This window comes from Aotus nancymaae, unplaced genomic scaffold, assembly GCF_030222135.1.
Source record: "Aotus nancymaae isolate 86718 unplaced genomic scaffold, 86718_ANA_hifiasm-v0.15.2.pri h1tg000040l, whole genome shotgun sequence".
Taxonomy (NCBI): Eukaryota; Metazoa; Chordata; class Mammalia; order Primates; family Aotidae; genus Aotus; species Aotus nancymaae.
In genome coordinates this window covers 124,679,043-124,699,515 of record NW_026988454.1, presented here as the reverse complement: position 1 = coordinate 124,699,515, position 20,473 = coordinate 124,679,043, and the positions used below count along the sequence as shown (strand labels likewise).

The 20,473-nt window shown below is 39.9% G+C and overlaps 1 protein-coding gene and 1 pseudogene across 1 annotated transcript in view; both read left to right on the top strand.

Moving 5' to 3' along the window:
* RNF8 (ring finger protein 8) overlaps nt 1–20,473 on the top strand; it is a 104,821-nt gene that overhangs the window by 60,643 nt on the left and 23,705 nt on the right. The window lies entirely within an intron of this gene.
* Nucleotides 2,868–3,503, top strand: LOC110567144 (synaptophysin-like protein 1; annotated as a pseudogene).

The following is a 20,473-nucleotide window of genomic DNA, read 5'->3' as shown; positions in this document are numbered from 1 at the left end:
GAAAAACACAACACAAGAACTTCGCGAAGTATGCACAAGTTTTAACAGTCTAATTGATCAAGCAGAAGAAAGGATATCAGAGGTCGAAGACCAACTTAATGAAATAAAATGAGAAGTCAAGATTAGAGAAAAAAAGGATAAAAAGGAATGAGCAAAGTCTCCAAGAAATATGGGACTATGTGAAAAGACCTAATCTACATTTGATAGGTGTACCTGAATGTGACGAACAGAATGAATCCAAGTTGGAAAATACTCTTCAGGAGATTATTCAGGAAAACTTTCCCAACCTAGTAAGGCAGGACAATATTCAACTCCAGGTAATACAGAGAACACCACAAAGATATTCCTCAAGAAGACCAACCCCAAGGCACATAATCGTCAGATTCATTAGGGTTGAAATGAAAGAGAAAATACTAAGGGCAGCCAGAGAGAAAGGTCAGGTTACCCACAAAGGGAAGCCTATCAGACTTACAGCAGATCTCTCAGCAGAAACCCTACAAGCCAGAAGAGAGTGGGGGCCGATATTCAACATCCTTAAAGAAAAGAACTTTCAACCCAGAATTTCATATCCAGCCAAACTAAGCTTCACAAGTGAAGGAAAAATAAAATTTTTTGCAAACAAGCAAGTACTTAGAGATTTCACCACCACCAGGCCTGCTTTACAAGAGCTTCTGAAAGAAGCACTACACATATAAAGGAACAACCAATATCAGCCTTTCCAAAAATATATCAAAAAGTAAAGAGCATTAACATAATGAAGAATTTACATCAACTAATGGGCAAAACAGCCAGCTAGCATCAAATGGCAGTATTAAACTCACATATATTATTATTAATCAAACTGGATAAAAAGCCAAAACCCATCAGTATGCTGCATCCAGACCCATCTCACATGTAACGATACACAAAGACTCAAAACAAAGTGATGGAGGAAGATTTATCAACTAAATGGAGAGCAAAAATAAATAAATAAAAAGCATTGAGACAGAGAATTACATAATGGTAAAAGGATCAATGCAACAAGAAGAGCTAACGATGTCAATATTAGACCTAATTGGAAGTAAATCACTCCTCAGTAATCACATCGCATTTCAAAGGTTTAAATGAAATATTGGTTGGCTGCTTGTTTGTTATTTTCTTCCCTTATTCCTTCCTGTCTCCATTGTTAATCACAATTATTGGCATAAAAGAGGTTTTCAATTCCCATTTTTAGACTGCATTCTAGCCTGGGCAATAAAGCAATACTCCCGTTCTCTCTCCCTCTTCCTTTTTTTTTTTTGAGGTGTAGTTTCGCTCTTGTTACCCAGACTGGAGTGCAATGGCGCGATCTCGGCTCACTGCAACCTCCGCCTCCTGGGTTCAAGCAATTCTCCTGCCTCAGCCTCCCGAGTAGCTGGGATTACAGGCATGCACCACCATGCCCAGCTAATTTTTGTATTTTTAGTAGAGACGGGGTTTCACCTTGTTGACCAGGATGGTCTCGATCTCTTGACCTCGTGATCTGCCTGCCTCGGCCTCCCAAAGTGCTGGGATTATAGGAGTGAGCCACCGTGCCCGGCCTCTCTCTCCCTCTTTCTCTTCCTTTTTCATCTTCTCCTTCATTTTTTTTTCTAAAAAAAACAACAAAACAAAACAAAACCCGTCCTAGATTGCATAGATTTGAGAATTTACTCTTCCACGATGCCCAAAAGAAAATCATCACATGTTAAGTGTGCCATATGCTATTAAACCCACACCCATTCCAGCATCCACTGAATTGGATGTCAAGATAAATATCCACTAACTGGGAGAGCATAAGTGCTGGGGAAGGAGAGCTGTTGCTTCAAAACCTTCCTCTCACAGTTGTGGGAAAATTCACATGTGAAATGTACTCAAGTTACCATTGTGGTTGACATTGACCCCCCCAAAAAAAAAATGCCCTACTAAGTCTCTAGCTTGCTGACTGAAGACCTTGGGATTTGTAGCCTCCATAATTGTGTGAGCTCATTCCATATAACCAATCTTCCTTCCTTCCCCTCCCTCCCTCCCTTCCTCCCTGCCTTCCTTCTCTCTCTTCCTTCCTTCCTCTTTCTTTCTTTTTTTCTCCCTCCCTCCCTCCTTCCTTCTTTCCTTCTTTCTTTCTCTCTCTCTCTTTCTTTTTTCTTTCTTTCCTTCTTTCTCCTGTTGGTTTGTTTTTCTGGAGAACCCTGACCAACATAGCAAAGCAGTGTTTCAAGAGACAGAGAATGGTTGACTGGACCAAAGGTTGCTATTTGGTAAAGTAAGATAAGATTTTTTTAAAATAGCAATGTGTTTAGCAACCGGGAGGCCGTTGGAAGAGCAGTTTTAGTGGCATAGTAGAGGTAAAACAACCATTTGCCCTGCATTAGGGAGTGAGTGAAAAATAAGCACTTATTATTTTTTGTTTTTGGGCCAAGATCAAGCCATTGCACTCCGGCCTCGGCGACAGAGAGAGACACCGTCTAAAATTTAAAAAAAAAGAAAAAAATGTTACAATCTTTTCATAACTGAGTCTCAGAAAAGATATTCCATTTCTTCTGCAGTACCGTGTTCTATTCTGCAGAAGCACGTCACTGTGTTTAGTTCACACTCAAGGGAAGGGAAATCAAGCTCCACCTCTTGATCTTGCTTCTATCTTTGCTTTTGCCACCTGTGGAGGTTTTAAGGGCCAAACAGAAATTCAAGCGAGGTGTCCCCCCCCAGTTACTGAGACTAAAACTATTACAGCTGTTTTTGGTTATCCATTCAAGTTGAATGAGGCATCATTTCAGCCACCTCCAGGTGTAAACGTATGTGATGTAAATTGGAAAAGTCTTGTCCTCATAGGCGATTACTCTTCTTCTGCACAATTCTATGTTACGTTTGCTGTCTTTGTGTTCCTGTACTGCATTGCTGCCCTTCTGCTTTATGTTGGCTACACGAGCCTATATCTGGATAGTCGTAAACTTCGTATGATTGACTTTGTTGTTACTCTTGTTGCCACTTTTTATGGTTGGTGAGCACTTCAGCCTGGGCTAAAGGTCTGACAGATATTAAAATAGCTACCGGTCACAATATTGTTCGGAACTTTTGCCTTGTAAGAAGAAAGAAGTGCTGTGTTACTTTGGCTCTGTGACCAGTATGGAATCCCTAAGTGTATCTGTGATCTTTGGCTTTCTGAATATGATACTTTGGGGAGGAAATGCTTGGTTTGTGTATAAGGAGACCAGCCTACATAGTCCATCAAATATGTCTGCCCCACATAGCCAAGGAGGTATTCCACCTCATGCTGGAATATAATTAAAGGGAGAAATACACTGTATGAAGTATATGTTGATACTATGACATGTTGCCAACATCTGGAGAAGCATTATTTGTTTCTAATAAAAGTAATGGCTTAGTCAATATATTGGTGGGTTTAAAATTTTGCTGCTTTTTTACATAAAGCCTGTGCCTTTCCTAGAAATTTAAGATGTAAATGTATTCTCACATGTAAATTTGAAAGTTCAGGGTCCTATTATGAGATGATACACATTTTTTAATGAACAGTAATTTTTTCACTAAACTATTTGCCTTCTAAAGTGTTTACACCTTAAGGCTTAACTTGTATCTTCATTCAGAAAACTGTTATATTGTCATACCATAGTAGGAAGAAAAATCTTTATTTGGAATATACACTACTGTAAGTTTGTACAGATCATATGGCTAAGACCTATCTTTGCTCAAAAGGCCTTGATTACGTAAATTGTATTTAGGAAAAACATTTAGTTCAAAATTTATATCTAACATTGTTTATGTGATGATTTTTTTAATTGCAAAGACTTGAGATATATTTTTTTCTGTTTTTCTAAATGACCCGTGGTACTTAATAGATGTACTAAAATTGCATTGGGAGCAGGGATTTGGAAATTTCTGATAGATATGTAGTTAATTCAGTAAATCTGTTGCATGAGATATGATCTTCTAGTGGTTTAATAGGCTTGCTGTGTGAGTAGAAAGAACGTGGCTCAATTAGATATTTTTATATGTATGGGCATTGCTCTTGGTGATATTTGTTTCCTGTCCTTTGTTGCTCCTGCTGTTTAAGTGCAGGCTGAGACCCAGCCTCTTTGTAAGTAGAGTAAAATAATCCATCTTTTTTTGCGGACCCTATTCACAGGGTTAAAAAAATTAAGATTGCTTTCCAGGTTTGAAATTTACCATTGAGAGTTAATGAAGTTGCTATTTTGAGTTTAGCATTGATATTGTGAAAATAAATGCAATTTGGATTTCAAAAAAAAAGCACTTATTATATTTCAGGAGGAGAAGAGAAAAAACAGAACAGAGATGGAGCGAAAAGTCTGAAAATATGGAAGAGGGCAGCTGCAGAATTTTCTTACTGATGGTTTCTATGAAGTGAAGTTGAAAGGGGATCTTCTGACAAGTGTGAAGGGAGAGAGGTGTTTGGATAGAAGGTTGGAAGAAGGAGGAGAAGGTCTGAAATAGCTACTGCAGAGAACAGGGGAGTGCTCACCAGGGAAACAGAAGGATTGCTGGGCTCTGTAGGGGCATGGTGATGAGGGGCCATGGGTGTCTCAGTAGGCACTGTTGTGTGGTTTTCCCTGGCAGACCCTACGTCTGGAGAAAATGCAGCTGGATGGATTTTGGTAATGGGGTACCATGGAGATGAAGAGGGGTTAAAGTGATGGAACTTGGATTCAGGGCTGGTTACGGTGGAGATGAAAACAAGAGGGAGTTGGTAAGTAGAAAGTAGGGGGAGTTCCAGGGTCTGGGAAAGCTACCTGCAGGCTCAAAGAACAGTATGCGCGTGTGCTTGCATGCGCACGCGCACACACACACACACACACACACACACACACACACACACAAAAGTCATCTTTTGGTATCTGTGGGGGATTGCTGGTTTCAGGATGCCCCATGGGTACCAGAATCCATGGATGCTCAAATCCCCGATATAAATGACGTGCTGTTTGTATATGACCTATGCACATCCTCCTGTATGCTTTAAATAATCCCTAGATTACTTATAATACCTAAACAATGCCTACACATCACTTCATTTGTCTGGATTCAACATAGTACTTAGCACATGGCATATTCATGTTTTAGTTTTTGGGACTTTGTAGAATTTTTTTCTGAATATTTTTGATCTTCGGTCAGATGAATCTATGGATGCAAAACCCACGGATATGGAGGCCCAACTCTGTGTGTGTGTGTGTGTATGCACGCGTGCGCACGTGTGCACGTGTGTGTACATATACATATATATGTATAAACATGAATATACTGCTCTTGTGGCTATATTTGTCTTACAAATATTAAAAATAAGAATAAGTATTGAGGGAGGAGGAGGAGAAAAAAAAGAGTAAGTATTAAAGAAAATGTTCACAGGAACTCTTCATTTTCAATAATATATTCTTCTTATACCCCTTAATCTCCCACTCTCTTTTCTCTTTAATCTTCAGCTGCAACAGCAGGAACAAATTATGCATTGTCATAAAATGTTGCAAAAATCTTCGATTCCTGCCCTTTTCCTGCAATTATCTATATTTGTCCCTTTTGGCCCCCAGCACAGCACCTAAACTACTTTCTCTTGTATAAATTTAAGGGGCAGAAGTGCAATTTTGTTACATGGATACATCACCTAGTGGTAAAGTCTTGACTTTTCGTATCCATCACCCAAATAATGTACATTGTACTCATTGGGTAATTTCTCATCACCTTCCCCCTTCTGCTCTCTACCCTTCCAAGTCTTAAATGCCTGTCCCTTCACACTCTGTGTCCAGATGCACACATTATTTAGCTTCCATATAAGTAAGAACATGCAATATTTGACTTTCTGCTTCTGAGTTGTTTCACCTAAGATAAGGGCCTCCAGTTCCATCCATGTTGTTATAAAAGACACAATTTTTTTATGACTGAGTAGTATTCTATTGGGTATATATACCACGTTTTCCTCATCCATTCATCCACTGATAAACACTTAGTTGATTCTATACCTTTGCTATTGTAAATAGTGTTGTGATAAACATACGAATGCAGATTTTTTTTTTTTTTTTTTTTTGAGATGGAGTCTCATTCTGTCACCAAGGCTGGAGTGCAGTGACACAATCTCGGCACACTGCAACCTCCGCCTCCTGGGTTCAAGCGATTCTCATGCCTCAGCCTCCCAAGTAGTTGGGACTACAAGTGTCCACCACCACACTTGGCTCCTTTTTTCGTATTTTCAGTAGAGACAGGGTTTCACCAGGTTGACCAGGCTGATTTCGAACTCCTGACATCAGGTGATCTGCCCACCTAGGCCTCCCAAAGTGCTGAGATTACAGGCGTGAGGCACCGCTCCTGGCATATCTTTTTGATATAATTTCTTTTGCTTTGAGTAGATATCCAAGTAGTGGGATTGCTGGATTGAATGGTAGTTCTATTTTTAGTTCTTTGAGAAATCTCTATACTGTTTTCCTTAGAAGTTTTACTAATTTACATTCCCGCTAACAGTGTAAAAGTGTTCCCTTTTCTCTGTATCCTTGTCAATATCTGTTATTATAAAACTTTTTAATAATAGCCATTCTGACTGGTGTTAGATGACATCTCCTGGTTTTAATTTGCATTTCTCTGATCACTAGTGATGTTGAGCATTTTTTCATATGCTTGTTGGCCATTTCTCTGTCTTCTTTTGAAAAATGTCTACTATGTCCTTTGCCCAATTTTTAATGGGGTTATTTGTGTTTTTGTTGTTGAGTTGTTTGAGTTTATTGTACATTCTGGATAATAGTCCCATGTCACAAGAATAATTTGGAAATATTTTCTCCCATTCTGCAGGTTGTTCACTCTTTGATTATTATTTTTTCTGTGTGATTATTTCCTTTTAGTTTAATTAAGCCCTACTTATCTATCTATTTATTTATTTTATTTTATTTTTTTTTCTTGAGACAGAGTCTTGTTCTGTCACCAGGCTGGAGTGCAGTGGCATAATCTCGGCTCACTGCAACCTCCACCTCCTGGGTTCAGGCGATTCTTCTGCCTCAGACCCCTGAGTAGCCGGGACCACAGGAGCATGCTACCACGCCTGGATAATTTTTGTATTTTTAGTAGAGACGGGGTTTCACCATGTTGGCCAGGATGGTCTCAATTTCTTGACCTCGTGATCCACCCGCCTCAGCCTCCCAAAGTGCTGGGATTACAGGCGTGAGCCACTGTGCCTGGCCATCTATTTTTGTTTTTGTTACTTGTGCTTTTGAGGTCTTAGTCATGATCTTTGCTTAGACCAAGGTCCAGAAGAGTTTTCCCTAGGTTTTCTTCTAGTATTTTTATAGTTTCAGGTTTTAAACTTAAGTGTTTAATCCATGTTGGGTTAATTTTTGTATATTGTGAGAGATGGGGTCCATTTCATCCTTCTGTATATGGCTATCCAATTTTCCCAGCACCATTTATTGAAAAGTATATCCTTTTCCCAGTGTATGTTTTTGTTGACTGTCAAAGATCAGTTGGCTGTAGATATGTGGCTTTATTTCTGGGTTTTCTATTCTCTTCTATTGATCTATGTGTCTATTTTTATACTATTTTTTTTTTTTTTTTTTTTATTGAGACGGAGTTTCGCTCGTTACCCAGGCTGGAGTGCAATGGCGCGATCTCGGCTCACCGCAACCTCCGCCTCCTGGGTTCAGGCAATTCTCCTGCCTCAGCCTCCTGAGTAGCTGGGATTACAGGCACGCGCCACCATGCCCAGCTAATTTTTTTGTATTTTTTTTTTAGTAGAGACGGGGTTTCACCATGTTGACCAGGATGGTCTCGATCTCTTGACCTCGTGATCCACCCGCCTCGGCCTCCCAAAGTGCTGGGATTACAGGCTTGAGCCACCGCGCCCGGCCTTTATACTATTTTTATATCTATTTGTATGCTGGTTTGGTTACTATAGCCTTGCACTATAACTTGAGGTCAGATATCGTGATGCCTCCAACTTTGTTCTTTTTGCTTAGGATTCTTTGGCAATTCAGGCTCTTTTTGGTTCCATATGAACTTAGAATAGTTTTTTCTAATTCTGTGAAAAATGACTTTGGTATTTTGATGGGGATTGCATTGAATCTGTAGATTGCTTTGGGCAGTATGGTCATTTTAATAATATTAATTCTTTCAATTCATGACCATGGGATTGTTGTTCCATTTGTTTGTGTCATCTACACTTTCATCAGCATTTTGCAGTTTTTCTTGTAGATATCTTTCACCTCTTTTGTTAAATATATTCCTAGGGTTTTTTGTATTTATTGTAAATATAATTGACTTTTTGGTTTGGTTTTCAACGTGATTGTGTTTGACTTTTTTATGTTGGTTTTGTGTCCTGAAACTTCACTGAATTCATTTATCAAATCTAAGAGTATTTTGGCGGAGTCTTTAGAGCTTTCTATATACCAAATCATCTTATCAGCAAACAGGTAATTTGACTTCCTCTTTTCCAATTTGGATGTCTTTTATTTCTTTCTCTTACCTGGCTGATTTGGCTAGTACACCCAGTACTATGTTGAATAAGAGTGGTGAAAGTGAGCATCCTTGTCTTGTTCCAGTTCTTAGGGGTAATGCTTTCATTTTTTCCCCATTCAGTATGATGTTGGCTGTAGGTGTGTTGTATATGGCTTTTATTATTTTGAGGTATGTTCCTTCTATGCCTAGTTGAGTGTATTTTTCATAAAGCAATGCTTAATTTTATTAAATGCCTTTTCTGCATCTAGTGAGATGATGGTAAGGTGTTTGTCCTTAATACTGTTTATTTGATGAATCACATTTATTGGTTTGTATATGTTGAAACATCCTTGCATTCCTGGAATAAAACTCATCTGGTCATGGTGTGTTATGTTTCTGATGTGCTGTTGGGTTGGTTTGCTAGTATTTTGTTGAGGATTTTTTGCATCTGTGTTCATCAGTGATATCGGTCTGTAGTTTTCTTTTTTTGTTGTGCCCTAGTCCCTTTCCTTATGAAACAAAACCTCCCTTCTACCCCCACCCCAAAGAAGCCAGATGCTTGCTCTCCCAGCATCCCCTGCAGCTAGAGCTGTATACATGATGAGGATTCATTAATTAGACATCCTCAAGCTGTGAATTGGAAACTTCTGAAGCTAAGACCAGCAGAATCAGGATTCTATGAAGAAGGTGGCTAAGTCCAGTTTCCAGAGGCAGTCATGGCAGTGGTATTCACAGCATTGTCCAAGGTCAAGGGTATTTGCCATGCAAGGTTTTGTGTGTGTGCCCAGGTGCCAGGGCAGTAACTTGACCAGATTGGTTCTATATATAATTTGGGGCATTATTCCTGGCCACACAGTTGCCAAGCCTCTTTCTTTGACTCTCTGTCAGAGATATATCTTTTTAATCATCTCAATATATTCCTTTTCTAATTAACATACTGTAGTTGGGATCCATTTCTGTTACTGACACAGCCTGGTCCAACCTTGCCTTGATTCTGTGAGCTAACCTACATCCTTCCAAACATTTGCCTTTGGTTTGAGTTAGCAGCATCCAGGTTCCATGGCTTGTGAAGGTAACAAATGTGGTAGTGAAAAGAGTATGAGCTTCAAATCTGCCTTTTACTCACTCTGTGATCTTCAGCTAGTTACCCAAGCTCTGTGTGCCTCAGTTATCTCCTCTGACAAACAGGAGGGCACTTCCCACTCTGACCCACTCTGATTATAGAAATTGGGTGACCCCTCAAAAGTCTGTGTTGACCAATGAGGGCCAGCTTGAGCTGCCAATTATGGTACCACTGCTTGCCCCCTTCCCTGGCTACCCCTGCTATTCCCTATCCCCACCAAGGATTCTCTTTTAAGTTCATGACAATAAAAAGCAAATAGACTGGCCCGGCACGGTGGCTCACTCCTGTAATCCCAGCACTTTGGGAAGCCGAGGTGGTCAGCTCACGAGGTCAGGAGATTGAGACCATCCTGGCTAACATGGTGAAACCTGTCTCTAATAAAAATACAAAACATTAGCTGGGCATGGTGACACACACCTCTAATCCCAGCTACTCAGGAGGCTGAGGCAGGAGAATTGCTTGAACTCAAGAGGCAGAGGTTGTAGTGAGCCGAGATTGCACCACTGCACTCCAGCCTGGGTGACAGAGTGAGATTCCATCTCAAAAAAAGAAAACAGATTTATCAGCTCTTGTTGTCCACGCAACCTCTTCCCTTCACAAACTCTGGTGAGACTGGGATAGTGGACATCCCAGAGGCTAAGAAAGTGAGAGGTGAGGGGGTTGGAGGGAGCTCCCTGAAGGCTCAGGAAAGAGAGACAAATACATCTTCAACCTCACCTTCTTGCAGAGGGCCTGTCTTTTAGGGAGCTTCCTCAGAGCACACACAGACATATCCTAAAGTCAGTTCCTGCGACACAGTGAGCAAGTACTTGGGCCTTCCTTCTCTCATCTCAAAACCTTTACGTGGCCCTCTAACTAAGCCCCTTGTCTTTGCTCTTTCCCTCTCTAATTCATTTTCCGCACCCGATCTAGAGATTGCTTTCTAAAGTATACATGAGATCATGTTCTGGCCACCTATATCTCTGCTGGAGTCATGGGCAAATGACCTAAATTTTCCAAGCTTCATTTTCCCCATCTGTAAGACGGGGATAATAACCCCTGCCTCATGGAGTAATTGTGAAGATTAAATGAAATTATAAGTATATAACTTGTAGTATAGTGCAAGGCACATCACAAGAGCTTACTGAGAGTCAGATATTGTTATTAACATTATTATCTTTATGGCTATTGCAGAAAATTTAGATTGCCCATGCTGAAAAACAACCATCCAGTTTAGTGGCCATCAGCACAGGCTGGGGAGTCAGACACACCTGAATTTGAACTTTTGCTCTTCCTTTACTATTCATACGAATGTGGGCAAGTCAACTAGTATCTTCTGATTTCCTTTTCTATAAAAGGAGGGCAATAAAATCTTGCTTCCCAGAGTCTTTGTGAGGTTGAAATGAGATGATGTAAGCATATCAGAATTAGGTTAGCTAATACAGAGCCTTAAACAACCCATTTTTCCCCACATAAAAGAAGCTGAAGGCAGATTCTATTGTTATTGAAGGTTCAGTCTTTCTTTCTCCTCCACCATCCTTAGTGGTTGCCTTGTAGCCTAAGACAGGAACTGTCTTTTTTTAAAAGGAGACTTCCCAGATTCTATCCAACAACTCTATTTACATCTCATTGGCCAGAAGAACATAGGGATATGGTCACACCTTGTGGCAAGTGAGTCTGGGATCATAGCTTTTCAGCTGGGCAAACTGCCACCCAGAATGAGATGGGATTCAGCAAGAAACAGAGGCTTCTGTCAGCACATACATGAGTGAGATTGGCAGCAGATCCCCCAGCCCAGTCAAACCCTTACATTCTTGTAGTCCTGGCCAATAGCTTGACTGCAACCTCATGGCTGCCCTTGAACCAGGGCCACTGAGTTAAGGTGCTTCATATTCCTGACCCTCAGAAAGTATGTAAAAGATCAAGTGTTTTGGCCAGGTGTGGTGGCTCACGCCTGTAATCCAGGCACTTTGGAGGCCAAGGCGGGCGGATCACCTGAGGTCGGGAGTTCAAGACCATCCTGACCAACATGGTGAAATCCCGTCTTTATTTAAAAAAAAAAAAAAAAATCAAGTGTTTTTTGTTTGTTTTGTTTTGTTTTTTGAATTTTTAGTAGAGACAGGGTTTTGCTCTGTTAGCCAGGCTGGTCTTGAACTCCTGACCTCAGGTGATCTGCTTGCCTTGGCCTCCCAAAGTGCTGGGATTACAGGTGTGAGCTACTGCTCCTGGCCAAAACAAGTGTTTTTTTAAGCTGCTAAGTTTTGGGGCAATTTATTACGCAGCAATAGATAACTATTGCAGTAGGCCACAAACATCAGTAATAGTAATTGTACCTGTGACTTTATCACCAATAGAAATAATTGCTATTTTCACATTATATTAAAATTATGGCTGTTTCAAAATATAATTTCCACTCATCATTACTTCACAATTACAGTATTATTAGATCTATGACTAGATAATACAATACATGATTACAATGTTCCATCTACTTATGTTTGTGTGATGCAGCTCCATGCAACTCTGAATCCAGCAATCATTTAGCCACCACGTGGTAAAGGTATGTTTCCCGCATTGGTCATCCAGATATCTTCATTGCTTTCCAGGAGTTTCTATCCAAAATTCTTTGTTGATCAAACCAACAAACAAAAGAGTTGTGTTGTTTCCATTGTTGGTTCAAGTTTTGCAAACCAGACAATTCAAATGAGAATTCTTTTTTTTTCCTTTTTTTTTTTTTTTTTAGTCAGTCTCTGGCAATCAAATGAGAATTCTTAACTCTCCATAAGGCAGCTTAACCTTCTGGAACATGAGCAAATGTGCTGCCCATAAATGTGGACAAGGCAATTTTAAACATGTCTAATGGTTGAATTAACTGTTACAGGGTATTATCTAAGATACTTACTATTGCTAGCACATGATACAGGTCATGTGTATAGTTAAAATTTCTGCAAATCACAGAGGTTCTTTCTTTGACCTTTCCCTTCATATTCCTTTTTTTGTACATTGTGTTTTGAAGTAAAGGCATGAACATATACTATGTATACTATGTTGTACAGGTGGTATTTATATATTATTTTTCCTTGAAAAAGTACGAAGCTTATAAAAAAAAGAAAACTGGGGGCAAGACTTCTGGGTATAGGTGAATGAGGAGGTCAGCATGTCCTTTTCTCCCAAAAGAAACCACGGACAAAAGCAACAGTTGACAAAACCAAAATTGACCAAAATAACCATTTCAATGCCTTAGAAATCAACCAGTCATACAACAGCCTGAGAAGCATTTATGCTTGAAAAACTGCCGAACTTCAGGTAAGAATAGTGGGAAATCTGCTCTTTTGCTCTGGGGTGCTCCTTCTCCTCCTTTTCGACAGAGAGGTTCTGCTGGGGTACTGCAGGCTGCCAAAACCAGTAACTTCTCTGCTGTGGCCAGTAGGGGCTCACTCAATTTGGAGCAGTGGACAAAGTCCACACCCAGCAACAGTGTTAATTAAAATGCCATCTCAGAGGCAGGCAAATGAGAAGAGCCAATGGCTCTTCTAGACTGAGGTTGTAGTCTTGGTTTGGGCAAGCATATTCCAAGCTGATGCTGAAAGTATGCACAGGAGAGACCAGAGAGGGCCGGCCCAGGTCAGCTACGTACTCCTGATGAACCTTGTGGTTACGTGCACGTGTAGAGGAGATACAAAAGGATCCATCAGAAAGAAAAAGCTGGATAAGTGTTGAAAATGGCCTATACTTTGAATGCCCTCCCCTATCCATACACAGATCTATCAGTAGAAGATTTACTGGCTTGAGGTGGTTGAGCACAACTTCTGTTCAGTGGCGGACCACTGAGCTAAACTAACATAGGCAACGCTTAGCAGATATCAAAATCGTACATAAAAATAACAATTAAAAATAACAAAACTGGGTGGGGTGCCGTGACCCACGCCTGTAATCCCAGCACTCTGGGAGGCTGATGTGGGCAGATCACCTGAGGTCAGGAGTTCGAGACTAGCCCGGGCAACACGGTGAAGCCCCATTTCTACTAAAAATACAAAAATTAGCTGGGTGTGGTAGCACACACCTATAATTCCAGCTACTCGGAAGGCTGAGGCAGGAGAATTGCTTGAACCCAGGAGGTGGAGGTTGCAGTGAGCTGAGATCACACCACTGCACTGCAGCCTGACAGAGCAAGACCCCATCTCAAAAAAGAAAATGAAACAAACAAAAAACCTCCAAACAGAATAGAGACATCAGTAGCTGCATATTGCAGGAGAGACAGATTTCATGGCTTTAGCCCAGACAAGTTACTAAGCAGAAAAACAACAGACAAAAAATAGCAAAAACAACAACTTGCAAGGAAAAAATTAGAATCCAGAGTTTACAAGACTCTATCTAAAATGTCAAATTTTCAACAACAGAAAAATTAGGCCAGGCACAGTGACTCATGCCTGTAATCCTAGCACTTTGGGAGGCTGATGCTGGTGGATCACCTGAGATCAGGAGTTCGAGACCAGCCTGGCCAACATGGTGAAACCCCATCTCTACTAAAAGTACAACAATTAGCCAGGCGTGGTGGTGGGTGCCTGTAATCCTAGCTACTCAGGCGGCTGAGGCAGGAGAATCATTTGAACCCAGGAGGTGGAGGTTGCAGTGAGCCGAGATGGTGCGACTGCACTCCAGCCTGGGTGACAAGAGTGAGACTCCATCTCAAAAGAAAAAAAGAAATTAAAGACACACCAGGAAATGGAAAGGGTACTCACTCTCAAGGGGAAAAAAAGCAGTTATTAAAAATTGACTCTCAGTGTCCACAAATGTTGGATTTAGCAAATAAGGACTTCAGAGAGACTATTATAGTTATGTTCAGAGAACTAAAGAAAATCATGTTTAAGAAGTGTGACATGATGAATCAATAAATAGAGATCCTCAATAAGTAAATAAAAATAATTTAAGAAGAACCCAAAAATGTTCTAGAGTTGAATGACATAGTAAGTACCCAAGGTGATCTACAGATTCAAAATCCCAATGATTTTTTTTTTTCAGAAATAGAAAAACCCATCCTAAAATTGATATGGAATCTCAAGAGACCCTAAGTAGCCCAAATGACCTTGAAGAAGAAAAGCGAAATTGAAGGTCTCACAAGTCCTAATTTACAAACTTAAACTTACTACAAAGCTGCAGTAATCAAAACAGTGTGGTACTGGCATAAAGACAGACATACCGACCAATAGAGTAGAGGGCTTAGAAATAAACTCTCAAATATATGGTCAAATAATTTTTGATAAGATTGCCAAGACCATTCAATGGTAACAAGACAGTCTTTTCCACAAATAGTGCTGGGAAAATTGGATTTCCACATGCAAAAGAATGAAGTTGAACTCTTACCTAATACCATATGTATGTATGTATGTATGTATGTATGTATGTATGTATGTATGTATATACAATCATTTTTTTAAAAGCTGCTTCTTGTGGAGCAGGGCTAACTCTTAGGCAGTATACCCCAGAGTCAGCCCCTAATACCATATATAAAAATTAATTAAAAATGGATTAAAGACCTAAACATAAATGCTAAAAGTATAAAGCTGTTAGAAAGAAACATAAGTTTCTGACATCAGAGTTGGCAATGATTTCTTGGTTATGACGTGAAAAACAAAATTGGACTATGTCAAAATTAAAACTTTTCATGCATCAAAAGGTGCTATCAAGAGTATGACAAGGCAACCCATGGAATAAGAGAAAATATTTTCAAATCACATATCTCCAAAGAAAATATACAAATGACCAGTAAGCACATGAAAATATGCTCAACATCACACTAATCTTTAGGGAAATGCAAGTAAAAACCACAATGAGATACTACTTCACACCCATTAAGATGACTGTTATTAAAAACAAACAATTCTTGACATCTGCTGCCACATGATTCTTATAGACACATGTCTATCTGAGGAGTAAAAATCACTAAAGGGGATACAACTTCGGGTGAAGTGTAGAACTTACCTTGTTTATAACTTGTTACATATATTTCTTGAATATCATTTTACTTAAAATACAAATTACTTAGGTTTCATTATGTTTATGAAAATAACTTACTTAAAAACCACAAAAAATTTGAGTTTCAAAATACTTGAAGCATTAAAATAAATAACAATGGTAATGGATATTAACCTAAAACTATTATAAACATATACATACTTGCAGACATACATACATTAGGGAGAAGGAAGTGGGTTTTTTGTTTGTTTTGTTTTTTTTGAGATGGAGTTTAGCTCTGTTGCCCAGGCTGGAGTGCAGTGGTGCCATCTTGGATCACTGCAGCCCCTGCCTCCTGGGTTCAAGTGATTCTTATGCCTCAGCTTCCCAAGTAGCTGGGACTACAGGTGCCCACCACCACAGCTGGCTAATTTTTGTATTTTTAGTAAAGTCGGGGTTTCGCTATGCTGGCCAGACTGGTCTCGAACTCCTGACCTCAAGTGATCTGCCTGCCTTGGCCTTCCAAAGTGCTGGGATTACAGGCATGAGCCACCGCACCCGGCCATGTTCTTATAATAGAGTATCAACCAATGAAGGAAGAAGGAATGATGGAGTTAGAAAGCCACCATTTACCAGATATCACAGTTAAACTTCAGGCGAGAGTTATCATTGGATCCTAAAACTAGTTGGCAAAAGTTTGATGAGGAGCAGAATATCTGTATAATTCCAAAGTACTTGTAAGTTACAAAGGGAAAAATAGTAACTTAGTAGAAAAACTTGACAGACACCACTTAAACAGGTGCTCAAAGTTAACATCACTAGTAATGGTACAAACTGACATCATGCCCTTCCTGACAGAACGGACACTATCATTTCAATGTATTATTGCCAAAAGTGCATGACTCCAAGTTAATCATGAGGATACTTAGACAAATCCAATTCTTGCTCTGTCACCCAGGCTGGAAAGTAGTGGTGCAATCAAGGCTCACTGCAACCTCCACCTCCCAGGATAAAGCGACACTTCACCTCATCCCAAGTACCTGGGATTACAGGCATATGCCACCGCGCCTGGGTAATTTTTTATTTTCTTTTGTGGAGATGGAGTCTTGCCATGCTGCCCAGGCTGGTCTGAAACTCCTGGGCTCAGGCAATCTTCCCACCTCAGCCTCTCGAAGCGTTGGGATTACAGGCGTGAATCACTGCACCTGGTTTGGCTAGATAACTTTTCAAAAATGTCAAGATTGTGAAAGACAAAGATAGATTTAGGAACTGTTCCAGATTAAAGGAGACTAAAGAGGTGTTACATATAATTTGATATGTGATCCTGAAATGGTCCTGGAATCAGAAAAAAGAAAATATTATTTATGGCCAGGCACAGTGGCTCACACCTGTAATCCCAGCACTTTAGGAGGCTGAGGTGGGTGGATCACTTGAAGTCAGGAATTCCGGACAAGCCTGGCCAACATGGAAAAACCCCGTCTCTACTGAAAATACAAAATTAGCAGGGTGTGGTGGCACATGCGTGTAATCCCAGCTACTCAGGAGGCTGAGGTGGGAGAATCACTTGAACCTGAGAGGTGGAGGTTGTAGTGAACTGAGATCACGCCACTGCACTCCAGCCTGGGTGACAAGGGCGAAACTCCATCTCAAAAAAAAATTCTTGTTTATTACAAAGGACACTATGGGACAACTGGTGAAATATGAATATAGAATTAAGTGTCATATCAATGTTAACCTCCTGGTTTTTATAATTACACTGTAGTTAAGTAACAGACTATCCTTGTTTCTATGACATGAACACTGAAGCATTTAGGGATGATGAGGCATCATGCCTGCAATTTACTTTCAATGGTTCATAAAAATAATATTTACTTATATAGAGAGATAAGTATGCGTGTATATAAAATAGTAATAGGAAAACTATATATACATAAAGATGTGTATATGAGAGAACGTGACAGAGTAAATGTAAAACATTAGCAACTGGAGAATCTAAGTCAAAGGTATATGGAAATGCCTTGTATTATTCTTGCAAATTTTCTGTAACTCTGGAATTATTTCAAAATAAAGTTAAAACAGGTAAATTGAATTGAGGTTTTAATTTTAGCTTTATTTATTTATTTAGGAGACTGGGTGTAACTCTGTTGCCCAGGCTGGAGTGCTGTGGTGCAATCTTGACTCATCGCAACTTCCGCCTCTCAGGTTCAGGCAATTCTCCTCCCTCAGCCTCCCGAGTAGCTGGGATTACAGACGCGTGCCTCCATGCCCAGCTAATTTTTGCATTTTTAGTAGAAATGGGGTTTCACCATGTTGACCAGGCTGGTCTCCAACTCCTGACCTCAGGTGATCCACCCACCTAGCCTCCCCAAAGTGCTAGGATTACAGGCATGAGCCACCACGCCCAGCCCCCGGCTAAGTTTTTGAATTTTTGGTAGGGATGGGGCTTCACCATGTTGCCCATGCTGGTCTCAAACTCCTGAGTTTAAGTGATCTGCTCATCTTGGCCTCCTAAAGTGCTGGGATTACAGGCCTGAGCCACCACACCTGGCCTACTTTGCATATTTTTTACAAACCCAATTTTTTTTTCTTGATAAGGAGTCTCACTCTGTTGCTCAGGATAGAGTGCAGTGGTTCAATCTCAGCTCAATGCAACCTCCGCCTCCCGGGTTCAAGCAATTCTCTACCTCAGACTCCTGAGTAGCTGAGATTACAGGCGCCCGCCACCACGCCCGGCTAATTTTTTTCTATTTTTAATAGAGACGGGGTTTCACCATCGTGGCCAGTTTGGTCTTGGACTCCTCACCTTACGATTCACCTGCCTCGGCCTCCCAAAGTGCTGGAATTACAGGTGTGAGCCACCACACCCGGCCTACAAACCCAATTTAAAATGAAATGTCACAGAAAATGACAAATGGTGAAAATCATGTATTCTGTTTTTTAACTTCCATTATTGAATGTTATGGGACACAAAAGGCAGAGTGGTTTGTTTGTGTGTGTGTGTGTGTGTGTGTGTATAACAATTAATGTGAATCGAAGTATGATATCAGAAAAATTGAAAGAATATATCACATCTGCCCAGCTTGAAAGGACATCTAGGGAAGACATGTCTCCAGGCAGACATCTCTCAATGTAGCCAGCTCCCTCTTTTTGTTTCTGTATGCATGCTGATGCCATCAAAGAAGAATTCCTATTTTGTGAGTCTCTTGGAAACTACAAAACCTGTTCATTTTGGAAATGGTGAAAGGATTTTTTTGCCAAATAAAACTTTGGAACAAAAACTTTCATACTCTGCACAGATGGAGCTCCTGCGATGCTTGGTATTGCATCTAGTTTTGCTACTTTAATGAGAAAGCAAACTCTTCACATAGGCATCATCATCATTTTTTTTTTAACAGAGACATGTACTGACACGAAAGATTCTTTCAACAATCCTGAAAAATAAGGTGTGTCAACAGCCATAAACGTCATCAACTTTATCAGAGGCGGGTCTCTGAGTCAAACACATTAAAAATTTTCCTTTAAGATGTGAGTGCAAAATACGAATTGCTTCTCTCCACACAGAAGTTTGCTGACCTTCGTGAGATTACGCCTTGAAGCACTTTTTAAAACTAAGGACTGAAGTTTAACTTTTACTGAAATAAAACAAGAGCAAAAGAAAAGAAAACCCACTCTTGGGACATTATGAGAAAAGGAATTTTATCAGTGTGTCGGCTTACCTGACAGATACTTTTAACCATATGAATGAGTTGAACCTTCAATTCAATGTTATGAAATCAACATTATAGATGCTACTGAAAAAATTTAAAACATTCTTGGCTAAGTGGTCGATAAGAAAGAAGCTGGAGGATATGCTATTCTAAGATGGAGTTGTAATACAAATTTCTCTGTCATTTTCTTTGAAAAGAGAAATCTGTAAATTTCTTGAACACTTCAGAAGTCTTCCAAAGGCGATTTTTATCTTGATGGCTTCTAAGTTGACCCACAGACATACAGTCTATTTCTTTCTTACACAAACTGAATCAAAGATGTTAAGATGTTCACATAACTGAAGATGAATTAGTTGATCTTAGGATAAAAAATATAGTTGAAGTTTAACTCAAAAATCCTTGAAAAATTATTGAATTCCTTGAGAAAGGATTATTTTTGCCTTGACTTTTAAAAGGTCTAGAAGCTTTAATTCTCTTTGTAACAATAGTTTTTGAATCCGTAAATGGGGATTTTCCAAAACTTATGACCATTGAAGATTGATTTAATGTGTAACAAAACATTCATCTCAAACATCATCTTACAATGTAATTTTCTTATTTAAGCTGAGCCACGGCTTTCTCATATGTATACTGATACGGTCTGGCTCCGTGTCCACACTCAAATCTCACTTCGAATTGTATAAGGATCCCCATAATCCCCATGTGTCAAGGGCTGGACCAGGTGGAGGTAATTGAATCACAGGAGCAGTTTTCCCCATGCTGTTTGCTCTCGTGATAAAATGATGAATCTCATGAGATCTGATGCTTTTATAAGCACCCGGCATTTCCTCTTCTTGCATTCACTCTGTTCTGCCAGCATGTGAAGAAGGTGCTAGCTTCTCCTCTGCCTTCTACCATGATTGTAAGTTCCCTGAGGCCTCCACAGCAATGAGGAAATGAGTCAATAAAAGCTCTTTTCTTTATAAATTTTACCCAGTCTCGGATATTTCTTCATAGGAGTGTGAAAACAAACTAATACCTATACATATAAACATACATACATACATACTTACATACCTTGTGATCCCACCTGGGCAAATGTGATATACTCTTTCAATTTTTCTGATATCACACAAGCACATATATATGTTAAGTGTTTTCGCTGAGTTAAATTTTACATATCGTGAAGTCACAGATTTTTTTTTTTTTCCAGATAGAATCTTGTTTTGTCTCCCAGGCTGGAGTGCAGTGGCATGATTTCAGCTCACTGCAACCTCCACCTCCTGGGTTCAAGTGA